This window comes from Hypanus sabinus, chromosome 5 (genome assembly GCF_030144855.1).
Source record: "Hypanus sabinus isolate sHypSab1 chromosome 5, sHypSab1.hap1, whole genome shotgun sequence".
Classification (NCBI taxonomy): domain Eukaryota; kingdom Metazoa; phylum Chordata; class Chondrichthyes; order Myliobatiformes; family Dasyatidae; genus Hypanus; species Hypanus sabinus.
Window position 1 is genome coordinate 111,825,938 of NC_082710.1, and position 27,103 is coordinate 111,853,040.

Here is a 27,103-nt window from a genome sequence, read left to right on the forward strand (position 1 = left end):
ATTCAATACAAATAAGTGTGAGGTGATACATTTTGGTAAGTCAATCCAGCATAGGCCTATACTATGGTAGGAACAGAAGGGCCTAGGTGTACAAGTAATACACACAAAATGCTAGAGGAACTCAGCAGGCCAGGCAACGTCTATGGAAAATATTTTGGGCCGAGTCCCTTCCCTGAGAGGGTGTAATAAAATATCTTATCAAGTTTTACCATCCAAACTCCCTCCATTTCTGTGAATTGGTACACTTCCATTGATACCTCCATATTATTGTCCATTCTTCCTCAGATATAATTATCCCTCCTTCCTTCTCCCATTTTGTTTTAATGTATGAAGTCGAATGTGTTTTAAGATTTGACAACCCCTTATACTTGCTTGAAATGATTCTACTACTGTTATCTGAATTATATGTTTTTCTAAATAGCTCTATCAAGCATGTACTTGCCTTGGTTACATTCTTAAGCATCTTATTAACATATTGTCGCATCTGTAAATATCGATAAAAATCTTGTTTTTCTAATAAGTGTTTCTCTTTAAGCACTTTGAAACTGAACAGTGTTCCTACTTTCATTATGTTTCAAAGATGTTATTCCTTTAGCTGACCAGTCCTTAAATTTAGCATCCAATTTATTTGGTGTAAAATCCGAGTCATATGCACACCATTTAAGAATTGTAATATCTCCCTCTAGATTATATTCTTTTATAGTAGTTTTCCATATTTTAAGAGTCAATTTCACCCATAGGTTATCAATAGTATTTACGTACCTTTTCAGGTTGTTATCAGCCAAAAGTGCTTGTATAGGGATGGGAAGTACCCGCTCCTCAATGTTTTTCCATTGAGCGTCATATGATGGGTTGCACCAACATATCACAGCTCTGAACTCTACTGCAAAATAATAATCTCTAAGAGAAGGCAAGCCCCATTCCCCTCCCCCCTTTTCCTTTGCTAATTGCAAAGTTTTGAGACGAACTCTAGGCCTTTTACCCTGCCCAATATACCTTGATAACATCTTGTTCCATTCATTGAATTGATTTTGATTAATCTCTATTGGTAGGGTCTGAAAGAGATTTAACAGTCTGGGCAGTATATTCACTTCAATAGACTAAATCCTTGAACTGAGACTGAGAAAAGGAATCAGGTTCCATCTTGCCACATCTTCCTTAATTTTTTTATATAAAGGCTGATAATTACATTCAGATAATTTTGTCAAATCTTTTGACATAATAATGCCCAAATATTTGAAAAACTCTGTGTGCTTGCCCAGGGATATCTACTTTCAATTTCTCTTGGTGGGCTATAGTAATATGAAAGTAATTGGGTTTTATCTATGTTGATCTTGTATCCTGATAATTGACCATATTGTTCAAAGGATTGCATCAATTTAGGTAAAGAGTATGTTGGTTGCCCTAGATAGATCAAAATGTCATCTGCATAACAAGCCAATTTATGCTTTGTCCCTTTAATAGTAATTCCCCTGATATCTTCATTTTGTCTGATGTATTGAGCTAATGGTTCCAGATATAATGTGAAGAGTAGTGGTGACCATGCACTACCCTGTCTCATGCCCCTTTCTAGAGTAAGACTATTTGATAAATATCCATTGATTTTAATCCTAGCAGTAGGGTTGTCATATAGTGTCTGTATAGTTTTAATAATTGTGTCTTGGAAACCAAATCTATGTAAAACTCTGTAAAGAAAATTCCAGTTAACTGAATCAAATGCCTTTTCAGCGTCCACGCTTATCACTATTGCTTCGATTTTATTTTTTGTATATGATCCATAATGTGAAGTGTCCTTTGTATATTGTCTTGTGTCTGGCATTGTCGTATAAAACCTGCCTGATTGTTACGTATGGGTAGAAACTCCTCTAAACGTTTGGCCATGATGGAGATAAATAATCTATAATCTACATTAAGAACAGATATTGATCTAAATGACCTGCATTCCATTTTATCCTTGCCTTCTTTTGGTATAGCTGAGATTATCGCTTCCTTCCAACTGGGTGACATTTGTGCCTTTTTTAGAGCCCAGTTCAGTGTGGGGAGTAAAACAGGAATCAACTCATTTTTAAATTCTTTGTACCACTCTGCCGTATACCCATCTGATCCTGGTGACTTGCTTAATTTAAGCCTACTAATTGCAGCTTTTAATTCAACTTCAGTGTGGTGAACTATGTGCCTGTCTGGACACGCCCCCTGCTGACTGCTCCTGTGGCTCCTCCCACAGGCCCCTGTATAAAGGCGATCTGAGGCCTGAGGCCTCAGTCTCCAGGTCATAGTATGATGGACACTCACTCCTGGTTCCTTCTTCCAGTCAATAAAAGCCGATATCTCGCCTTACGTCTCAGTGTGAGTTATTGATGGTGCATCAATTTTCACCCCCCCTTTGTTTGAAAGAGTCCCCATGTGGCGAAGTTTCTTACAAGTCAAGTCTATCAGGTGGTCGAATCTGTTGCTGCGATCTACGTAGCACCGGCTGTGATCGCATGGATGCCGGCAACATTGGTGATTGCACAGGAGATGGAGGTTGCGCTTGTTCCTGCCCACTAGGCGCCGGTGATCCCTCATGCATGTGCGAGGCGCCTGGTATATATGCGTACGAAACGCCCAGTATACAAGTGTCGTGAGGAGTCTGTGTAGGGCCTGGTGAGTACAGTGTCACCTCTGGTGCAGGGTTCATAGTTACCGGAGAGCCTTCAGGGTAGTGGTCTGCTGCACCCGCGGGTGCCAGGTCACAGATGGAGACCGTGTCCTCCCGCCCATCAGGTAAGACCACGTAAGCATACTGGGGGTTCGCATGTAGAAGGTGAACCCTCTCTACCAGCGGGGAGTATTTATTGCTCCGCACATGTTTCCGGAGCAGCACTGGCCCCGGGGACGTCAGCCAAACTGGTAGGGTGGTCCCAGTGACAGACTTCCTGGGAAAAGAGAATAGGCGTTCGTGAGGGGTGGCATTGGTGGACGTACATAACAGAGAGCGGATAGAGTGCAGTGCCTCAGGGAGGACCTCCTGCCATCGAGAGACCGGCAACCCTTTTGACTTAAGGGCTAAAAGTGTGGCCTTCCACACTGTGGCATTCTCCCGCTCCACCTGGCCATTACCCCGGGGATTATAACTCGTGGTCCGACTGGTAGCAATGCCCCTAGCTAGCAAGTACTGGCGCAGCTCCTCACTCATAAAGGAGGACCCTCTATCGCTGTGGATATAGCAGGGATACCCGAACAGAGTGAAGAGCTGGCACAGGGCTTTTATGACGGACGTGGCAGTGGTGTCGGGGCAGGGGAAGGCAAAGGGGAACCGCGAGTACTCATCGATAATGTTGAGAAAGTAGACATTGTGGTCAGTGGAGGGAAGGGGGCCCTTAAAGTCAACATTCAGTCGTTCAAAAGGGCGTGTGGCCTTGACAAGTTGTGCCGTGTCAGGACGGTAGAAGTGCGGTTTGCACTCAGCGCAAATTTGGCAGTCCCTGGTCATCGTCCTGATGTCCTCCAGGGAGTACGGCAGGTTCCGGGCTTTCACAAAATGGTAAAATCGGGTGACCCCCGGATAATGGAGTAAACTTTGGGGGTGACCCTCGAGAGTAGGATTCTGTGCATAACGGCGGGTTCAGTTGCACGGACCTCCTCCAAGTACGATTGGAAGCAGGCAAGCCAGTGTTCAAAAGCGAGAGCTGCGTCAGGGTCTTGAGGGTCCAAATCCAACCTTTCCGGACGCAAAACGGTTTCCATGTTTTAAAACTTCCAGTCAATAAAATTGATGCACCATCAATAACTCATTCTGAGACGTAAGGTGAGATATCAGATTTTATTGACTGGAAGTTTTAAAACATGGAAACCGTTTTACGTCCGGAAAGGTTGGATTTGGACCCTCAAGACCCTGACATAGCTCTCGCTTTTGAACACTGGCTTGCCTGCTTCCAATCGTACTTGGAGAAATCGTTGGAGGTTGGCGTCGTGATCTGGCCTGTCGTGACCACAGATGGTGATGTTATCCAGATAGGGAAATGTGGCCTGCAGTTGGTACTGGTCCACCATCCGGTCCATTTCCCTCTGGAAGACAGAGACACCATTCGTGACACCGAAAGGGACACGCAGGAAGTGATAGAGCCTGCCGCCCGCCTCGAAGGCGGTGTAGGGGCGGTCCTCTGGGCAGATGGGGAGCTGGTGATAAGCGGATTTCAGATCTATTGTCGAGTACACCTTGTACTGAGCAATCTGGTTGACCATATCCGTGATGCGGGGTCTGAGGTGTCCATGGAACCGGCGGGGAATCGCGCGACTGGACAGCGTCAGCATTATGCAAAGCAGCTTCTAGAGCTTTGGCCTTCTCCATCGCCGAGCTTAAGGTAAGGTCGGCATTTTCCAGCAGTCGCTGGCGTATGTACACTGACCTCAGTCCCGTCACAAAGGCGTCTCGCACCAGCAGCTCCGCATGCTGTTCTGCCGTGAGCGTCTTGCAGTCGCAAGCTCGGACGAGTGTCTGTAGTGCTCAGAGAAACTCAGCGCACGATTCGCCAGGCCGCTGTCGCCGGGTAGCTAAACGATGTCTTGCGTAGACGGTGTTCACCGGCTGCAGGTACTGTCTTTTGAGGGCGTCCAGAGCCCCATCGTAGGTCGGCAGGTCCCGGATATTCAACTTCAGTAATGCCAGCAGTCATCCTTCCATTTTGTTCTTCGCTTAAAGTGGGTAACTCTAGAGAATTCAAGAAGGTGTCAATTTGGGTTATGCTTTCCCCAGAACTTTGGAATATAGAGTTTTGTAAAACACTTCAAAAGCTTCTTGAATTTCACTCAGCTTATTTTTTTTAATCATTTTTGTTCTTGGGTCCCTAATTCTATGAATTGTATTTTCTGCTTTTTTTTTCAGATTCCACACCAGTATTTTCATAGATTTTGATCTACTTTCATAATGTCTCTGTTTCAGAAACATTAAATTTTTCCTGATTTCTTGCGTAGCCAAACTATTAATTTCATTCCTAATTCTTTTACTTTCCCCTAATGTATCTTGTGCCAAATCCAATTTGTGTTTTTTCTCTAGTTCCTTCAGCCTATTTTGTAATTCATCTAATGTTTTATTCCTTATTTTTTCTTATATGAAGATGTCGCTGTAATTTTCCCTCTTAAGCCAGCCTTCAGTGTATCCCATAAAAAGGGAGGTAAAACCTCCCCATTATCTTTAAATTCTAAGAAGAGACCAATTTCTTTTTTAATTTTTTCCTTAAAGTACGGATCATTGAGTAGACTTGAATTTAGTTTCCAAATAGTATTCTTTGGTTGTAGGTCAAAATCAACAGATAAATATATAGGTCCATGGTCACTTACATCTATTGTCCCAATTCCACAGGTATTTATTTTGTCCTTGTCTTTTCCAAATGTTATGAAATAGTCTATTCTTGTATATACAGAATGGGGAGCAGAATAATGAGTATAATCCCTTCTGTCGGGGATGAGGTCCCTCCATATATCAATTAAACCAACATCCTCAAAAAGTGTATTAACTTTCTTATGTAAGGAAGAGTCTAAGTTTGGTTGTAATTGTAAATTTAAGTCTCCCCCACATATCAGGAGACCTTCTGTTTCCGCTACCATATCAGTAATTTTCTGAAAGAAACCAATATCACTTCCCGGGGGTGCGTATATATTCAATAGAGTAACTGAATTTCTGTCTATGTTCCCCCTTACCAGAATATATCTGCCTTCTTTAGCTCCCATTTCGAATACTTTTTCAAAACTTAGCTTACTTGAGATAAGAATAGCTGCTACTCTCCTATGTCCTGATTTATATGAGGAGAAAAACAAATTAGTGAAGCCCATTCTCTTTAGTTTTCTATGCTCATTATCACTTAAATGAGTTTCCTGTAAATATACTACATGGGCTTATTCTTTATTTATTTTGGATAAAAGTCTATTATGTTTGATTGGATGTAATAACCCATTGACATTAAAAGAAATGAATTTTACTTTGTCCTTAGCCATCTGTATTTATCTGTCAATGTATTATTGAAATTAGCAGAATAAAACTTAATCGATCTACTCCCTGAACAAATAAGAACCAAGAAACGCAAATAATAACAAAAATGGCAACAAACGTGTGATTCCAAGGCTGAGGTCTCTAGTAGATGTCCCTGCGTTGAGCTAGAGGAAATGTCTAGCTGTGGGGGATAACCCCTCCTACTTGTGAGTTGTGGGCCCCCTTTGCAATATTCATAAAAGTCAGTGAACAAATCCATTACACAGAAAAGATTTCCCTGTGTACTTTACACACACACATATATATATTACATACATACACATATATGCACACGCACGCGCACGCACACACACACACACACACACACATATATATATATTCGCACTTTGGTGGGGAAAAAGGAGTAAGTGAGTGAATAAAGAATAACAACTAAGTAATATAAAATCCACATTATAATTATTTCTTGAGATAGGTATGTCACCATCTACATTTGCTTCCGTTTAGCTTCTCAACATTTTTAAAGTTAGCCAAACCTTATGGCTCTTCTGGAGAGGGAGAGGACTGTCTTTGGGAAACTCCCAGTTTCTTCCTGATATATTTCTCTCGGCCTCCTCCCGTCTCCTGTCTTCTCGATTCTTGCACTATTTCCCAAGCAGAGCAGGATAATTCCTCTGCCTGGCTTTCCCTCAGTTTGATCACGCTGACAGGCAACCCGCTGACCTTCGTGTCTGTAGTCACCTCTTCCACTGTCTGGTACAACCGAGTCCTGTGTCCATAAAACACTTGAAGTTTAGTAGGAGTTTGAAATCTAATCATTTCTTGCTTTAGTATTCACTTTACTTCAGAGTATTCTTTACGTTTCTGCAGGACCGCGGGGGGGGGGGGGTAGCCTTGGTCGAACTATATTAATTTATCGCCTAAAAACACCCTCTTCTTACCCCAGGCCCTTCGTAGAATCTCCGCCTTGGTACTGTACTGAAGGAATTTTATTATTATTGAGCGTGACTTATCTGCTCTATCTCGGGTAGGTTTCAGGACTAGCGCATGTTGCATTCTCTCTTTTTCCAGCTTCATAGTTGAGGGAAGCTCCAGCGCGTCCTACAGCAACTTTCCGACAAACTCCGTCATAGACAAGCCCTCCGCTCCTTCAGGAACATTGTATATTCTGATGTTTTTCTGCCGTGATCTTCCCTCCAGGTCAAGCAGTTTACCTTCTTGGTGACTTAATATTTTTATTGTCTTACTCAGCATCCGTTCCACGTTTTGAACACGATCTTCTACCTTCTCAATTTGAGTCTCTGCCACCGCTATTTTTTGACTGACATTGGTGAGCTCTGACTTAATAACATGTAGCTGCTGCTTTATATCTTTCTGGAAGTCCCTTATCTCTTTCAGAATTTTGATCATATTCACCGCTTCGCCTGAACGAGGCCCAGCGTCTGCCTCGCTAGCACGTGGTCGGGTCGGAGAGCCGCTCGCTGCACTTCTCTCGGCCGCAGGCTCCGCAGCGTCGCTTTTTTTATTTCCATTCTTTTTCCCCTTTCTTGCCCCTCTTTTCAGTTCAATTATTTTTTGAAAAATACTATATTTGACAGGTTAACGGGGCTTAATACGCGTTTTTTCGGAGGAACTAGTGACTTAAGCTGCCATTATTGACGACGACATTACCGGAAACCTCCAGGTCAGACCTTCTCAATGTTGGCTTCAGGTAGCAGATTAGGGAGTCTGGAGAGTACTCAAGGTTCAACAATAATTTTTCCTCCATTGCCATCAGGTTTTGGAACTGACCTGAAAATTACCTTGCACTGTACAGTATTTCTTTTTCTCTTAATCTTGCACCAATGTTGTTACACAAGGGAAATGGATCGGCCATGGTGAAATGGCAGAGCAGACTCAATGGGCCAAATTCCCTAATTCTGCTCCTTTGTCTTATGGTCTTATTTTGGCGTTTGGTTTTGTGCACATGTAAGCTATGTATAATGTATCTTCAACTTTGTAATATTCCATGTTGCTGCTACAAAAATACATATTTTCATGGAATTCATAGGCATATGCATGCCTATAACTACAATAAACTTTCATGACCTTCTGAAGGACTTGGCGGATTTAACTCACAAGCAGGAAGGTATGGCACCTTTAAGTGGATGAAAAGTCCATTGCTGGAACTGAGGTGGGGTGAGGGAGCTTCGAGCCAGGCTAAAACAGAGGAATGAGCCCCCCCCCCCCACACAAGAAAATGAATCTCTGGGTTATATATGGTGACATATGTACTTTGATAAAAAATTTACTTTGGACATGTGTTTACAAATTTTGTTGGCTTCTGAGAAGAGTAAATTATCATTAAATTTAGTCAAGAGACTGAATTCTGGAGGAATTCAAAGGGTTGAGCAACAAGTCCAGAGGGAAATGGACAGATGATGTTTCGGGTCAAGACCCTGCAGATGGACTGAAAGGTAAAGGGGAGACAGCCATTATAAAGAGGTGAGGCAAGGTGAAGGGATGGAAAGAAAGTTGGCAAGTGATTGGTGAGTCCAGGTCAGGGTGGGGGTGGGGGGTTGACCGGCAGCTGGAGAAGGGAAGTTGCTGGAGATTGGCAACAAAGTGGAGGTAAGAAAAGGATGATAGAACCATAGAACCATAAAACACTACAGCACAGTACAGGCCCTTCAGCCCTCCATGTTGTGCCGACTCATATAATCCTTAAAAGTACTAAACCCACACTACCCAATAACTTTCCATTTTTCTTTCATCCATGTGCCTGTCCAAGAGGCTCTTAAATACCCCTAATGTTTTAACCTCCACCACCATCCCTGGCAAGTCATTCCAGGCATTCACAACCCCCTGTTTACAACCCCCTGTTTACCCCTGATGTCTCCCCTAAACTTCCCTCCCTTAATTTCGTACGTATGCCCTCTGGTGTTTGCTATTGGTGCCCTGGGAAACAGGTACTATCCACCCTATCTATGCCTCTCATAATCTTGTAGACCTCTATCAAGTCCCCTCTCATTCTTCTACACTCCAAAGAGAAAAGTCTCAGCTCTGCTAACCTTGCTTCATATGACTTGTTCTCCAAACCAGGCAACATCCTGGTAAGTCTCCTCTGCACCCTCTCCATAACTTCCTATAATGAGGTGACCAGAATTGAACATAATACTCTAAGTGTGGTCTCACCAGAGATTTGTAGAGTTGCAACATGATCTCTCTACTCTTGAACTCAATCCCCCTGTTAATGAAGCCTAGCAACCCATAGACTTTCTTAACTACCCTATCAACCTGTGCAGAGACCTTGAGGGACGTATGGATTTGAACCCCAAGGTCTCTTTGTTCATCCACACACTTAAGTAACTGACTATTAATCCTGTACTCAGTCTTCCGGTTTGTCCTTCCAAAATGCATCACCTCACACTTGTCCGGATTGAACTCCATCTGCCATTTTTCTGCCCACCTTCATTTCCTGTCAGATGAAACCTGACAGGAAATGAAGGTGGAAGATGGAACCAAATTAGGGAGGAGTGGTGGATCCTGTGTCCTGTAAAAATGCTATTCCCTTTTCTCAATTCCTTAGCCTCCACCGCATCTGTGCCTGGGATGCAGCCTTCCTTTCCAGGAAAGTGGAGATGTCTTCCTTCTTCAAAGAACAGTATTTCCCTTCCTCCACTATTGATGCTGCCATCACCTGCATTTCCTCAATTTCTTGAGCTTCCACAATCACCCCACCTTCCCATTACCCTAACAGTGATAGAGTTCCTCGTCCTTACCCAGCACCCCATGACCCTCCACATCCAACGCATCATCCTTCACAACTTTCACCATTTCCAAAGGGATCCTACCATTAAACACATCTTTACTTCCACTCCTCTACTTCCTGCAGGGATTGCACCTCATGATTCTCTCGTCTAGTCATCCCTCCTCATTAATATCCTGCCCAGCACTTATCCCTGCCAGCAGTCCGAAAGCTACACCTACCCACTCACCTCCATTCAGGGCCCCAAACAGTCCTTGCAGGAGAGGCAACACTTCACCTGTGAATCTGCTGGGGTCGTCTATTGTGTCCAATGCACCCGTTGTGGCCTCCTCTATGTTGGTCAGACCCATCATAAATTGAGGGACTACTTCATCGAGCACTGCTGCTCCATCCAAAAGTCGAGTTTTCTGGTGGTCTAACATTTTAATTCTGATTCCTGGTCCCGCTCTGACATGTCAGTCCATGAACTCATGTGCCATGATGAGGCCACCCTCAGGGTGGAGGAACAACATCTTAAATTCTGTCTGGGTGGGCTCTAAACTGATGACATGAATATAGATTTCCCCTTCCAACTTAAAAATAAATCCCTCACCCTCCTCTCTTCTATTCTCTACTCTGGCCCCTTACATTTTTTCACTTGCCTATCACCTCCCTTTGTGTCGCCTCCTCCTTCCCTTTCTCTCATGTTCCACTCTCCTCTCCTACAAGATTCCTTCTCCTCCAGCCTTTTATCTTTCCCACCCACCTGGCTTCACCTACCACTTTCTAGCCATCCTCTTTCCCCTTGATCCCACGTTTTTATTGTCATTTCCCCCTTTCGTTTCAGCCCTGAAGAAGGGTCTTGGCCCAAAACGCCAACTGTTTATTCATTTCCATCGATGCCGCCTGATTTGATCTTATCCGTGAGGGATTGGTTCCAGGACTCCCTGTGGATACCAAAGAAACACGGATGCTCAAGTCCCTTATTCAACCTGTCTCAATGCGGTGGTCTTTAGGACCCAGCAGAACCCCAGACCTTATTTAACCTGGCTCAGTGAGGTGGACATTGGGACCTGGTGGTGCAGCTCTGAATCCACAGTGTTTCTGTTCACAAAAATAATCATGATCACCACTGAAAATAAAGTGGAAGTAATAAAGCGATCAGAAAGAGGTGCAACGCCATCAGTCATTAGAAAAGTGTTAGGCTACAGTCGGTCAATGATCAGAACAATTTTAATGGATAAAATGAGAATAATGGTGCATGTGAAAGGCCCTGCCCTGATGAAAGCTACAATTATTACTCAGCAACGCAATGGTTTAATTATTGAAATATGTGCGTTTCATAAGTGTTTTGTATGCATAAATAAGTAAAATGTATACTATATACAAAGACAAACTTTTGACTAACTGACACTAAATAACACCGGATGTACCCGTTCTGACTAAAGACGGACTCAGGAACGGAACTCGTTCATAACCAAGGGTCTGCCTGTACTTTTAAATCATCTCTAGATTACTTATAATACCTAATACAATGTAAATGCTATGTAAATAGTTGTTATGCTGTATTGTTTAGGGAATAATGACAACAAAAAATAGTCTGTACATACTCAAACAATGAATGCTGGAGAGAAAACTTGCGGGTTTTCCTGATCTGCGGTTGGTTGAATCTGCGCATAAGGTGGGCCGACTGTATACTACTGACACACAGGAGGACATTCAGTATAAATTGGCATCACGTTTGGCACAATATTACGGACCAAATGGCCTGTGTAGGGCTTTACAGTTCTATGTTGTATGTTCTATGTTATGATCATGAAGCCGTCTTCCTTGCATTAAGTTTCTGAGGCACCAGTTCCACGCCAACCATCAACCATGCTTTTATATTGCTCTTGTACTAACCCATTGTTATATACCCCCACATTCCCATCAAGGCCTTTCTCCCTCCAAAATTCTAATTCATCTTTGCACAGAGGGACAATGTACTATGTCCAATTAGCCTACCACGCTGTATATCCTTGGGATATGGAGAGAGAACTGAGAATACATGAAGAAAGCCCCCATATTGATTATAAGATTAACTCAGTGTTATATCACAAGCAATAACAATTTCATATGACAAGGGCAGTTTTCACTCAGTAACTTAAAACAGGAACTTGATCTCTTAATGACCTTCTGATAACAAATCCTTGCAAATATTTGCTTATCACTTATACTTAAAGTTAAACTCATTTATCGAATGAATGTTCATTAATACCAGGCATGCAGTATGGATTGAAATGTAACCAGTTTGAATCATCGAATCCACCTCAACTATTATGAGTAAATTACTATAAGCACCATCTTACCAAGACAAGGTCAAAGTGTCTTGTGGCATTAATCTGAATAGTTGAACTGTGAGAGTGTTTAAGTGATGAAAGGATAAACATAGAAAAATGTGTGCCAAGTTATTTTGCTATCTGGAAAGGACTCTATGAATAATTCAAGTGTGTTCCACCAGAGAGGGTCAATACATGAACTTGTTCATCTGTGAAGATTCTCATAAACCTCCTCTGGACCCTCTCCAATGGCAACATGTCCTTCGTTAGATATTGGGACCAAAACTGCTCAATACTCCAAATGTGGTCAAACTCGCTCTTTAGAAAGCCTCAGCATTACAAAATGAATGCTCAAATTGCATATGCCTTCTTTACTACCAGCTCAGCCTACAAGTTAACCTTCAAAGAATCTATCACTAGGTCTCCCAAGTCCCTTTTCATCTCCAATTTCTGAATTCTCCCAACATTTAGAAAATAGTGCATTCCTTTACTCCTACCAAAGTGCATGACCATGCATTTCCCTATGCTGTATTCCATCGGCCACTTCTTCACCCGTTCTCCCAACCTGTCCAAGTCCTTCTGTAGATTCCCTGCTTTTTCAATACCACCTGCCCCTCCACCTGTCTTGCAGCATGCTCAGACTTGGCCACAAAGCCAAGATTGTCAACATGGAACGTAAAAAGTAGAAACTCAGCACGGGCTCCTGCAGAGCACCACTGGTTACTAAAGCCGACTTGATGGATCGAATGGCCTATTTCTGCTTCTACATATGTGTTATGGTCTGGCAGCCAGCCAGAAAAGGTTCCCTTTATTCCCACTCTTTACCTTCTGCACATCAGCCAGTCTTCTATCCATAGTAGTATCTTTCCTATAATACCATGGGCTCCTATCTTGTTTAGGAGCCTCATGTGCAGCATCTTAACAAAGACCTTCTGAAAATCCAAATAATCAACATCCACTGACTTTCATTTGTCTATCTTTGTTACTTCCTCAAAATTCCAAAAGATTTGTCAGGCATGATCTCCCCTTAAGAAACTATGCTACATTCAGCCTGAAATTTCATTTGCTTCCATGCACCCTGAAACCTCATTCTTATTGGACTCTAAAATCTTACTGCAGTCAGGCTAATCAGTCTATTATTTCCTGTATTTTACCTCCCTCTCTTCTTAAAGAGTAGAGCAATTTTCCAGTCTTCTAGAAATATTCCTCACTGTGGTGATTCATGAAAGATCATTACAAATACATCCACAAATACTTTTCAAACCATGGGATGTTATCCATTCAGCAAGTGTGACTTATCCACCTTTAGATCTTTCAGATTCCTTTTACACTTTCTCCTTAGTAATGACAACTGCACTCACCGTTGACTTGAATTTCTGGAATCTTACATCAAGCTCCCTAATCAAATCTGGTTCATTCATTTCCCCGTGGACTTAACAACAAGCTGCTTCAAAGAGCAGCATGGTGACACTTGACTTAGACATTTGGATTCAGAATAGAATTGCACATTAAAGGCAATGGGACCATCTGTCTGCTGGTCTGTGACTAGTGGGGTTCCACAGGGATCTATGCTAAGACCTCTGCTCTTTCTAATATATGTAAATAAAATGGATAACAATGTGGAACGGTAGGTTAATAATTTTGCACAAAGAGGCAAATATCTAGGTGGTGAAGATGCATACATTAAGATGCTCTTCATTGACTACAGCTCAGCATTCAAACTATCATCCCTCTCAAAACTAATCAACAAGTTCCAAGACTTGGGCCTCGATAACTTTTTAGCAACTGGATCCTTGATTTCCTCATTTGCAGACACCAGTGAGTTTGGATTGGCCACACCTCCTCCACAATCATCATCGGCACAGGTGCAGCCCTGAGGGCTGTGTGGTTCGCACCCTGCTGTACCTGCCTTTTGCTTATCAATGCAAGGCTCAAGACAGCTCCAATGCCATATTTAAGTTTGAGTTTTGCCAAATCAAAAGTGGTGGCAAATCAGCAGATAGGAGGGAGATTGAAAATCCGGTTGAATGGTGCCACAAATTCAACATCAGCGAGACTAAAGAGCTGACTATTGACAACAGGAGCCAGTCCTCATTAGAAGTTCGGAGGTGGAGAGAATCAGTAACCTTAAATTCTTTGGTGTTATCATTTCAGAAGCTCTGTCCTGGGGCCAGTATGTGCCATGACAAAGGCAGCACAGATTCAATATGTCATCTAAATCTGACAAATTTGTATACACTCAGTGGCCACTTTAATAGGTGCACTTGTACACCTGCTTGTTAATGCAGATTAATCAGCTAATTATGTGGCAGCAACTCAGCGCATAAGAGCATGCAGACATGGTTAAGAGGCTCTGTTGTTGTTCAGGCCAAACATCAGAATGGGGGAAGAAATATGATCTGAGTGACTTTTACAATGAAATGATTATTGGTGCCAGACAGGGTGGGTTGCATACTTTAGAAACAGTTGTTCTTCTGGGAGTTTCACACACAACAGTCTCTAGAGTTGGCTTCAGTTTTACTCCGTTTTTGATAGTCCACTTGCAAACGTTTCATCACCATGGAGGAGTCATCATGGAGACATGTTTGCAAGTAAATTGCTAAGATCAGGAACAACTCAACCCAAACATCAACAACCCAAGATACACATCTTCCGAATTATTTTCAGTCTCTAGAGTTTATAGAGAAACAAAAATAAACACCTAGAGAGAGGCAGTTCTGTCAGTGAAAATGTCTTGTTAATGAGAGAGGTCAAGGGAGAATGGGCAAACTGATTCTGCTGGCAAGAAGGCTGCAGTAACTCAAACAACCATACGTTACAAGAGTGGGGTACAGAAAGTACCCAGTAAAGTGGCCACTGTGTAGATGCACAGGGGGAGAGGATTCTGACTGGATGCATCACAGACTTGTATGGAAGTATCAATGCCTAAGAATGGAAAAGCCTATAGAAGGAGTTTGGTACAGCCCAGTACATCACAGGAAAATCCATCTCCACTATTAAGTGCCTGTGAATAGAGCGCTGCCATAAGAAAGCAGCATCCAAAGATCCATCCATCCACCATGCTGTATTCGCGAATACTGCCATCAGGAAGGAGGTATAGGAGAATTAGGTCCCACACCACCAGCTTCAGCAATAGTTATTACCCTTCAAACATGGATAATTTCTCTCACATCAACACTGAACTGACTTGAGCAGCCCTTAATCATACCAGTGCCCAAGAAGAACCTGGTACCCAGTCTCAATGACCATCATCCAATCGCACTTACGTCGACTGAGATGAAGTGTTTTGAGATGCTGGTGATAAAGCACATCTTCTTTCTGAGAAGTGATTGAGATCCACTCCAGTTTTGCCTACCAGCACAACAGGTCCAAAGCAGATGCAATTTCATAGGCACTTCAGTCAGCCATGGAATATTGGGGCAGCCAAGATGAATGCATCAGAATGCCCTTTATTGACTACAGCTTGGCATTCAATACCGTCATCCCCTCAAAACTAACCAACACACTTCAAGCATTTCTTGAAATGGCTGGAATTTCTGGAACCAGTTAAGACAGCACAGGATATATACACATCCCAAAGAGGAGTACCAAAAGTTTTTATCAGATACATTCAAGAGAGGCAATAGTGGGGATATCAGACCACTGGAAAAGTATGCTGAGGTAATAATGGGTGACAAAGAAATGGTGGATAAATGGTATGAATAAGTATTGTGCATCAATTTTCTCTGTGAAAGACACTATGGTGGAAGTTCCAAGAGTCAAGGGTCATGATGTGTGTGAAGTTACATTAATAAAGAGAAAGTTCTTGGGAAACTGAAGATAGATAAGTCATCTGGACCAGCTGGCGTTGGAGTTCTTTGAAGCAGTAACAAGCAGGATCGACAAAGGAGAATTGGTTGATGTTGTGTACTTGGATTCTCAAGATCTTTGACGAGATGCCACACAAGGCTCCCTCACAAACTATGAACCCATGGTATTACAGGAAATATTCTAGTATGGATAAAGCAATGGCTGATTGGCAGGAAGCAAAGAGTGGGTGGGGGGGGGGGGGAGCCTTTTCAGGTTGGCTGCAGGTGACTAGTGATATTCAAAAGGAGTCTATGTGTGGGACTGCTTTTTAAAGTTTATGTTGGTGATTTGGATGATAGATTGATGGCTTTGTCGCAAAGTATGCAGATGTTAAGAAGTTAGGTGGAGGGGCTTAGAGTAAGTAGAGAGGCTACAGAAGGACTGACGAATTAGGAGAATGGACAAGGAAATAGCAAATAGAATAGTGTTGGGAAGTGTCTGATCATGCACCTTCGTAGAAGAAATGAAAATTGACTATTTTCTAAATGGAGAGAAAATAGAAAAAAAAACAGGTGAAAAGAGACTTGGGAATCCTTGTGCAGGATTCCATAAAGGTTAGTTTGTTGGTTGAGTCTGTGATGAGGAAAAAAAAATGTGATGTTAGCATTCATTTCAAGAGGACTAGAATATAAAAGCAAAGATGTAATGGCGAAACTTTATCAAACACTAGTGAGACCTCACTTGGAGTATTGAGGGTGTTTTGGGATCTTTACCTTAGAAAGGATGTGCTGAAACTGGAGATGGTTCAAAGGAACCTCACAGAAATGATTCACGAAATGTTATTCATGAATAACATTTTATGGCTCTGGGTCTGTATTCACTAGAATTCAGAAGAATGAGGGGTGACCTATTGAATGGTGAAAGGCCTTGATAGATTGGATGTGGAGAGGATGTTTCCTGTGGTGGAGAGTCTAAGACCAGAGGAAATGGCCTCAGAATAAAGGGACATCCTTTTAGAAGGGAGAGGAGGAGGAATGTTTGGCCAGACAGCGATGTATCTGTGGAATTATTTGACACAGGCAGCTGTGGAGGCTATGCCTTTATGTGCATTTAAGGCAGATGTTGATAGACTCTTGCTTGGCCAGGGCATGAACGGATACGGGAAGAAGGTAGGAGGTTGGGCTGAGAGGAAAATTGAACCAGCCATGATAAATATTAGAGCAAACTTGATAGGCTAAAAGGCCTAATTCTACACCTACATCTTAAGGTCTTGGCTTCAGTACTTCCCTGTGAAATTGGATCCTCAATTTCCTCACTTGCAGATCCCAGTCAGTTTGGATTAGCAACACCTCCTCCACAATCTCCCTAAACGGAGGTGCTCTATGAGGCTGTGTGCTTAGCTTTACACTTATGACTATGTGGCCAAGCATAGCTCCAAGGTCATATTTAAGATTCTTGTTAACACCGCTGTTGCTGGCTGAATCAATCATGGTGACAAATCAGCATATAGGAATGCGACTGAACACCCGGCTGGATGGTGCCAGTTATTATTTTCTCTTTCGTATTTGCAGTTTGCCGTACTTTGCATATTGTTTGTCCACCCAGTTGGGTGCAGTATGTCATTGATTCTATTATCGTTCTTGGATTTAAAAGCAAGGTAAGATAAAACTCTATCCCAAAGAAAATTGTTGCAAGGTTCTTATACAGTACTTTGTAAGCAGTGAGGTACAAAAAAAGATACAAAATGTACATTAAAGTGTACGTTTGTAATAGTGCAAAATACAGACATGCAATGAAACCATATACTTATACACCTGAGGAGGTGTAGAGTCTTATAGCCACAGGGAGAAAGGATCTCCTTGTACTTCAGTGGAATCAGCCTGTTACTGAAGTTGCTCCTCTGTTTGTCCAGCACGTCATGGAGGGGGTGAGAGGGATGCTCCATAGCTTCTGCAGCATCCTCCTCTCAGGCACAACCATCTGCAAATCCAGTTCCACCCCCAGAACAGAGCCAGCCGTCCTGATGAGCTGAGAGCTTTTTGTTGTCAGCTGCTCTCAACCTGCTGCCCCTGAAGATTACAGCACAGAATAGAATGTTGGCCATCAAGTCATAGGACATCTGCAGCATAGTCCTGTAGACGTCGAATGGCTCTTGAATGAACCCTCCTCAGGAAAGCCAGTTGGCTTTGCCTCTTGTACAGAGTCTCAATTTAGTCCATCCCAGTTTATTGTCCAGCTGAATTTCCAAGTGAATTCCCAAGTATTTGTAGTCTTTTCTTGGACAACTTCCACATCCGTTTCCTCTATGGAAGTGGAAATGCAGGTGTTTTCACCGATATCTACCACCAGCTGCTATGTCTTAATGATGTTGAGCTGCAGGTGATTCAGCTCACCACTCAGCAAAGTTGCCCACCACTCTTCTATACTCAGCATGCCGAATCATCCGAAAACTTCTGCAGGTGGCTGGACTCAGTTGTACCTGAAGTCAGATGTGCAAACTCAGTATTCCTGCAAGACAAAGAATCTCAGGGTTTTATATTGTGACATAAATGGTGACTTTTGATAATAAATTTACTTTGAACAATGTATGGATTCACTTTCATGGATACAACAACTCATCTTCTCAGTATCGTTTATTTATTGTATTTACAGTTTGCCTTTTGCACATTGTTTTATCAACCTTGTGTAGTTTTTCATTGGTTCTATTATTTTTTTATTCTACCGACTATGGCTGGAAGAAATGAATCACAGGCTAGTACATGGCAACATATGTCCTTTGATAATAAATTTACTTTGTACTTTGAATTCAAAGATTGGTGGTGTGAATAGCCTAGAAGGTCGCCAAACCATACGACAGGATGTAGATCAGTTGCAGATTTAGGTCAGATAAGTTTTAATTCAGCCAGGCATGAGGTGCTGCGCTTTGAGAGAAAGTGTAAAGGGACAGTGCACAATTAGTGGCAGGACATTTGACAGTGTTTATCTACAGAGACCTTGGGGTCCAAGATCCTGCCTTCCCACTACATTGAGACCATGCCAGTATATCATCCAAACCAGTCGACTGATGACCTGATAGCTCTGCCATCTTCTCAGTCCAGTCTCTCCTGGAGAATGGTTTTTCCTATCTCAGAATGCAGTTCATCGACTTCAGTTTGGCATTCACTGCGATCACTCCCAAGAAGCTGGTGAGTCAGCTATCCTTATGGGTGGGGTGAGGGGGGGGGGGTGGGAAATCAGTGCTTTTCTAACTGGATCTTGGACATCTTGATGGACAGTTCTCAGACAATCTGTGTTTGCAGCAACATCTCAAGCTCCATCACACTGAGCATAGGTACCCCTCCAGGGCTGCATGCTCAGTCAGCTGCTTTTCACTCTACCTCAGCACTTCTAACCAACATCTTTAAGTTCGGTCTCATCAACAATGATGAGTCAGCATACAGAGAGGAGGAAGAGTAGCCTGTGGACTGGTGCAAACACAACATCTTGAATCTCAACATGAACAAGACTGAAGAGATGATTGTGGACTGCAGGAAGTTGCAGGATGACATTTCCTTACGACTCCCCTGGGGAGAGTCATGAGCACCCAGTTTCTTGGAGTGCACATCACAGTCTCTCAACACCACCTCTCGTCAAGAAGGTACAGCAGCAACTCCACTTCCTGAGGAGACCGAGACAAGCGAAGCTCCCCGGCCCCATCGAGAGTGCCCTGACCAGCTGTTTCACTGCCTGGTATGGCAATTGCAAGTCCGCTCAGAGGTCATTCGCATCTCTTTCTCCCCCCTCCTCCCCTACAGCATCTAGGACACATACCAGAAACACTGTTCACAGAACCCTCAGCATTGTCAAAATCCCCTCACAATCTCTGACTCTCTACCATTAGGTAGAAGGAACTGCAGTAAAAGAAAAGGACTTAGGCTGAGGAAAAAAGCTTCTTCCCCCAGGCTGACAGACTTATAAACACCCTTGTGCGGCCTCAGTAGTCAGTTATTTTAATTTGTTATTTAGCACCCTCTGCTGGTGGTTTTGTGCAGCAGTTATTTAGGTCATGTGATCTGTGTCTCATTGACGACATCATCTGTAGATATTTAAGCAGTTATTCATGTTAGAGCTGTGGAGATCGTAAATAAATATTTAAATAGTAAATGGGAATCTTACCTGAAGATTTTTACAGATGGCTCAGTGGGCGGTAAGGCAGGATTTGGGACATATGTGTCTCAGCTTGGAGTTGAGATTAGTCACCGGGTTTCAGGTGGTGTTTCTGTCTTTGCAACAGAATGATTAGCAATCCTCTGGGCCTTATGGTGGATAGAAGACTCTCGACCATGCAGGGTCATCATCTGTTCGGATTCTGCTGCTGCCTTAGAGGCTATAAAAGAGAATAAATCAAAAGCACGTCCTGACATAGTTATTGAGATTCTCTTAGTTTTGTTTAGAGTAGGGAAGATGGGTTGTGAAGTTAGATTTACATGGATATCTGGGCATGCTGGGGTGGTGGGAAATTAAATTGTGGATGGCATTGCAAAGTCTTCATTACAGAGTGGGCAAGTAGGAATTAGAATACCCCTAGGCAGAGCAGAATTGAGAAGTAAGATCAAAAAAGGTATAGAGAAGCAATGGCAGGAGGATTGGAAAAATGAATCAAAGGGAAGGCTTTTCTTTTCTAGTCACCCACTAGTTAAAAAGGTCTCAGACTTACTCTTTAAATCATAGAGATATGGTGAAATTAACAAGACTTAGGTTGGGGCATTGTGGGCTAAACAATTATTTAAAGATAATAGGAAGACATCCTACTGGATTATGTGACTGTGGTAGTCCAGAGACAGTTCAGCAAGTTTTGCTGAGTTGTAATCGATATAAAATTGAGAGAAGCATATTGTTCAAGAGGCTGTTTGACTTAAATGTATCTTGTTTTTCTGTTAAATCTGTTTGGCCACCGAGAGAACCACTGTCTGATTGAAAAGTATATTATTCTGTTTCTATGTGCAACTAATGTATACTGAAGAATTTGAGTTTCTTGAAACTCTAAATAAGCATACAACCTGGGGAGGGAGGACGGAGGAGGAGAAGAGAAAATTCCAAGAGCACTTGTTTAAGATATAGTTACATATAAAGCGGTTTTGCCAATATGCTGTGGGCAGCCATGGCTTACATTTCCTTGATTCCAGAATGTTAAGGCAATTGTTGGTCTGTTTTGACTGCTGCAGTAACCACATGCACATGTATTGCATCTGAGATTGAAATTACTTAATAGAAAAACAAGCCATTAAGTTGAATCCTGATAATATGTAAACCTGGCTAGCTTGTAGTGAGAAAATGTGCGTAAGATTCATTGTATATAACAACATCATGCTTACCAGTAGTCTATCTTTATGATACATTTGGAACATATTTGTATACAATATCTTGTGTATTATTTTGTATCATTTGTGCTATACTTAATACTTGTACTTACCATAATGATTTTGGTCATTTTTTGACTAAGTTTTTCTTTCTGTCAGTTTTACCCTACCGCCAGTTGCTACCTTAAAGGAAGTTAACTTGGACCATCTTTGTCAGTGTAGCAATTGGGGACAGAGTTTGTCTGCCTGTCAATTCATGCAAGGCATGTGAAGAGGACAGGAAAACCCTGCCTCAAACCAATTCACATCATTTGTGTTATGCCAGTAACATTATACTGTTGTGCTTTTAACTACGTCATATACAAGCTGACAAAGAGCATGTATATCTAAAAATTTAAAAAATCTATTAATATTTCGTGTGCACAATGTGATATGGACTGTTTTGCACCTTGGTCCATGAGGAACACTGTTTCATTTAGTTATATACACACACATGGTTGAATGACAATAAGTCCATAGCTCTCTATGTGGCTGCTCAAGCTGATAGGGTGGTAGAACAAGTGCTTCACCTGTCCCTACACTTCCTCCTTCACTACCATTCAGGGCCACAACAGTCCTTCCAGGTGAGGTGATACTTCACCCGAGTCCGTTGGGGTCATCTCCTATATCTGGTGCTCCTGGTGTTGCCTCCTGTATATTGATAAAACCAGTGTAGATTAGGAGACCACTTCACTGAGCATCTATGCTCCATCCACCAGAAAAAGCAGGATCTCCTGGTGGCCACCCATTTTAACTCCACTTCCCATTCCATGACATTTCCTACTGTTGCAATGAGGCCACACTCAGACTGGAGCAGCATCTTGTACTCCATCCGGGCAGCCTCCAACTTGATGGAGTGAGCATCAGTTTCTCAAACTTCAGGTAATGGCCCCCACCCCTTCCCTTCACCATTCCCCTTTCCTCCTCTCACCTTATCTCTTTAGCTGCCCATCTCCTCCCTCTGGTGCTCCTCCCCTTTTCTTTCTTCCATGGCCTTCTCCACTATAAGATTCCCCTCCCCCAGCCATATATCTTTCACCAACTTCCCAACTCTTCTACTTCACCCCTCTCAGTTTCACCCATCACCCTTGTTTCTTCCTCCCCTCCCCCAACTTCTAACTCTGACTCCTCATCCTTCTTGCTCCTGTCCTGACGAACAGTCTCAGCCTGAAACATTGGCTGTACTCTTTTCCATAGGTGTTTGCTGAGTTCCTCCTGCATTTTGTGTGTGTTGCTTGGATCACCAGCATCTGCAGATCCTCTTCCTTGTGATTGGATTTACCTACATCAGGTAACATCAAGAGTTCATCTTGGACTGGCTTCAATAGGCGACAGAAGAGAAAAATAATGTTTCCTCTTGGAGTGCCCATTTGCTCTCTGGAACACTCACCTAATTTCAGAGAATATTCAATGGTAATCTGGATAAAAATGAGTTACAACAAGATGTATCTAGTCAATGTTCTAAAGTGATAGGTTTCTACCTGGAAATAATTACAACTGTATTCCGCTGAAAGCACTGAAAAAGGACAACTATATTTTTAAAGTACTTTGTAAATTGGAAAAGTTAAAAACAGTGTGAACAGATTTGGCTGGTTTATGCACCCTGAAAATTGAAATATCAGGTACATCCACAAAGGTAATTTAAAGTGCTGATAGTATTTTGGTGTTTACTGTGTATCTGGAGTTCTGGTATTAAAGGGGATGGAAGTTATGGTACAGCCACACAAACTCCTAGTTAGACTATTTCTGGACAATATATTGGGGTGCACATGTAGGTTGAGGAGCTACAAGGGTTGGAAAAATAACATTTAAAACATGAACAGAGTTTAATAAAGTATTTTGAGAAAATCCCACTTGGTGGATTGGCCAGGAAAGTAAACCTCATAGGATTTACAGGAAAGTCATTAGTTAAATTCTCCCACCTTTAATTGAACTTAAAACAAACTTGACTTCTCACACTCCAATTCTAATGAAGGAACTGCAGTTTGAAACAAACTCTTCTTTTTCATAGATAATGCCTGAGTTGTTGAGTTCTAGCACTTCATTGATTTTTCAGAGATTTTTAAATATCTGCTGGTTTTTGATTTTCAAATGCCTTTAGTTTCACTTGTTGGAAGGTTACCTTCTAGTCTGCATGCCTAAATATCTACATGTCCAAGATTTGGCTCAATTAACTGCAGGTTTTTACTTTTACACATCTTTTTCACTCAGTGAACACTTCCATTCCAATGGTCTCCCAGTCTGCAGCGGGTCTCCCCAATGGCCACATCGGGAGCACCGGATACAGTATATCACCCCAGTTGACTCGCAGGTGAAGTGGTGCCTCACCTGAAAGGACTGTCTGAGGCCTGGGATGGTGATGAGGGAAGTACTGTGGGGGCAGGTGTAGCACTTCTTCCGTTTGCAGGGATGAGTGCCCAGGGGAAGGATGGGGGGGGGGAAGGATGGGGGGGGGGAAGGATGGGGGGGGGGAAGGATGGGGGGGGGGAAGGATGGGGGGGGGAAGGATGGGGGGGGGGAAGGATGGGGGGGGGGAAGGATGGGGGGGGGAAGGATGGGGGGGGGGGAAGGATGGGGGGGGGGAAGGATGGGGGGGGGAAGGATGGGGGGGGGGAAGGATGGGGGGGGGGAAGGATGGGGGGGGGAAGGATGGGGGGGGGAAGGATGGGGGGGGGAAGGATGGGGGGGGGGAAGGATGGGGGGGGGAAGGATGGGGGGGGGAAGGATGGGGGGGGGGAAGGATGGGGGGGGGGAAGGATGGGGGGGGGGAAGGATGGGGGGGGGGAAGGATGGGGGGGGGATGGGGGGGGGAAGGATGGGGGGGGGGAGGATGGGGGGGGGAAGGATGGGGGGGGGAAGGATGGGGGGGGGAAGGATGGGGGGGGGAAGGATGGGGGGGGGAAGGATGGGGGGGGGGAAGGATGGGGGGGGGAAGGATGGGGGGGGGAAGGATGGGGGGGGGAAGGATGGGGGGGGGAAGGATGGGGGGGGGAAGGATGGGGGGGGGAAGGATGGGGGGGGAAGGATGGGGGGGAAGGATGGGGGGGGAAGGATGGGGGGGGGGAAGGATGGGGGGGGGGGAAGGATGGGGGGGGGGAAGGATGGGGGGGGGAAGGATGGGGGGGGGGAAGGATGGGGGGGGGGAAGGATGGGGGGGGGGAAGGATGGGGGGGGGAAGGATGGGGGGGGGAAGGATGGGGGGGGGGAAGGATGGGGGGGGGAAGGATGGGGGGGGGAAGGATGGGGGGGGGGAAGGATGGGGGGGGGAAGGATGGGGGGGGGAAGGATGGGGGGGGGAAGGATGGGGGGGGGGAAGGATGGGGGGGGGGAAGGATGGGGGGGGGAAGGATGGGGGGGGGGAAGGATGGGGGGGGGGAAGGATGGGGGGGGAAGGATGGGGGGGGAAGGATGGGGGGGGGAAGGATGGGGGGGGGGAAGGATGGGGGGGGGGAAGGATGGGGGGGGGGAAGGATGGGGGGGGGGAAGGATGGGGGGGGGGAAGGATGGGGGGGGGGAAGGATGGGGGGGGGAAGGATGGGGGGGGAAGGATGGGGGGGGGAAGGATGGGGGGGGGAAGGATGGGGGGGGGAAGGATGGGGGGGGGAAGGATGGGGGGGGAAGGATGGGGGGGGGAAGGATGGGGGGGGGAAGGATGGGGGGGGGAAGGATGGGGGGGGGAAGGATGGGGGGGGGAAGGATGGGGGGGGGAAGGATGGGGGGGGGAAGGATGGGGGGGGGAAGGATGGGGGGGGGAAGGATGGGGGGGGGAAGGATGGGGGGGGGAAGGATGGGGGGGGAAGGATGGGGGGGGAAGGATGGGGGGGGGAAGGATGGGGGGGGGAAGGATGGGGGGGGAAGGATGGGGGGGGAAGGATGGGGGGGGAAGGATGGGGGGGGAAGGATGGGGGGGAAGGATGGGGGGGGAAGGATGGGGGGGGAAGGATGGGGGGGAAGGATGGGGGGGAAGGATGGGGGGGGAAGGATGGGGGGGGAAGGATGGGGGGGAAGGATGGGGGGGGAAGGATGGGGGGGGAAGGATGGGGGGGGAAGGATGGGGGGGGGAAGGATGGGGGGGGAAGGATGGGGGGGGAAGGATGGGGGGGGAAGGATGGGGGGGGGAAGGATGGGGGGGGGAAGGATGGGGGGGGGAAGGATGGGGGGGGAAGGATGGGGGGGGGGAAGGATGGGGGGGGGAAGGATGGGGGGGGGAAGGATGGGGGGGGAAGGATGGACAAGGGAGTTGCGTAGGGAGCGATAACGGAAGAAGTGCTACACTTCTTCACCAGGCCCCAGACAGTCCTTTCAGGTGAGGCACCACTTCACCTGTGAGTCAACTGGGGTGATATACTGTATCCGGTGTTCCCGATGTGGTCATTTATACATTGGGGAGACCCGCCGCAGACTGGGAGACCGTTTCACCGAACACCGGCGCTCGGTCCTCCAGCAGTGACGGGATCTCCCTGTGGCCACACACTTCAATTCCACAGACCACTCCCACTCCGATATGTCTGTCCATGGCCTCCTCTACCATCAAGATGAGGCCACATGTAGGTCGATGGAGCAATACCTTATCTCCCAGCTAGGTAGCTTCCTACCTGCCGGAATGAACATCCAACTCACAGACCTCCATTGATACTCCTGCCCCCCCCCCTTACCCCCATCCATATCTATAATTTTAGTCTGGTTCTCTTTCTCTCTTTGCCCCCCTCACTATAATCTCCCCCCAGCCCTACCTTTCTTTCTCTTTATTTCCCATAATTCTCCACCTTCCCTCTAGCCCATTTCCCTTCAGCCTATAACTTCCAAGCTCTCTACTCCATCCCTCCCCCTACTTCTTATCCCCCCTCGACCATCCCCTGTTACTTTACTCCTGATGAAAGCTTTCGGCCTGAAACGTCGTCACTACCTCCTCCCATAAATGCTGTCTGGCCTGCTGAGTTCTGCCAGCATTTTGTGTTTTTTATTTGTTTCCAGCATCTGCAGATTCACTCGTGTTGCCTTCTGATATAATATGTATCCTTAGATGTTAAGCTTCCAACTCCAATCTTCTTACATAATGGCCAATCTCTAGCTGTACTACAAGATCATCTACCTTGTTCCATACACTGTGCATTCAAATACAACATCTCTAGTCCTGTATTCATCCCTGTTTTTGATCTTGGCCCCCTGTCATATTTTAACTAATCCTACTGACAGCAATTTTGCACTGTCTTCTGCATTTTCAGGTTGGTATGTTTACTGTTGCATGTCCTTTAGGGTTTGATTGCCTGAGGCATAGTTAATAATTAAAGAGAAGCAACAAACTGAATGACATTTAGATGATACTATTATCGCAAGTTTAAAATCACCAGGGCCTAACTGCCACAATACTGAACTGCTACCATTTTTCTGGCATGTTTAAGTTAGGTCCAATAGGGAAATTTTACCTTTTGAAAGAAATTGCACATTTGGATTTGTTCATATATATATATATATGAACTTCAGTGAAAATAGAGGTGTTAGATTGCAAAGGAACAGAAAAATTGAAATGGTGTATGGAGTCATACAAAATGGAAACAGACCCTTCAGGCTAACATGCCCATGCTCATCTAAGGCCCGTTTGCCCATGTCAGCTCTACATGACTGAACTCTTCACATCCATATCCAGATGCTTCTAAATGCTCTTGTTCCTCCTTCAACTGTTTTCTCTGGCATCTCTGTGGGTGGAGGTTAGGAACAGGAAGGGGTTAATAACTTTACTGGGTGTATTTTTTGGCCGTTTAGATGGGGTGGAGTTTGTTAGGTGTGTTCAGGAAGGTTTCTTGACACAGTATGTAGATAAGCCTACAAGAGGACAGGCTTGTACTTGATCTGGTATGGGGAAATGAACCTGGTCAGGAGTCAGGTCTCTCAGTGGGAGAGCATTTTGGAGATAGTGATCACAACT

The 27,103-nt window shown here is 44.7% G+C and overlaps 1 long non-coding RNA gene across 2 annotated transcripts in view; it reads right to left on the reverse strand.

Annotated features, from left to right (window-relative positions):
- Positions 1 to 17,537: 17,537 nt before the first annotated feature.
- LOC132394334 (uncharacterized) overlaps positions 17,538 to 27,103 on the reverse strand; it is a 35,157-nt gene continuing 25,591 nt past the window's right edge. For both annotated transcript variants that reach the window (XR_009512277.1, XR_009512276.1), the window contains 2 exons: positions 19,955 to 20,165; positions 17,538 to 18,307 (listed from right to left, as the gene is read on the reverse strand). This is a non-coding gene — a long non-coding RNA (uncharacterized LOC132394334). The remainder of the gene's footprint in view (positions 18,308 to 19,954; positions 20,166 to 27,103) is intronic.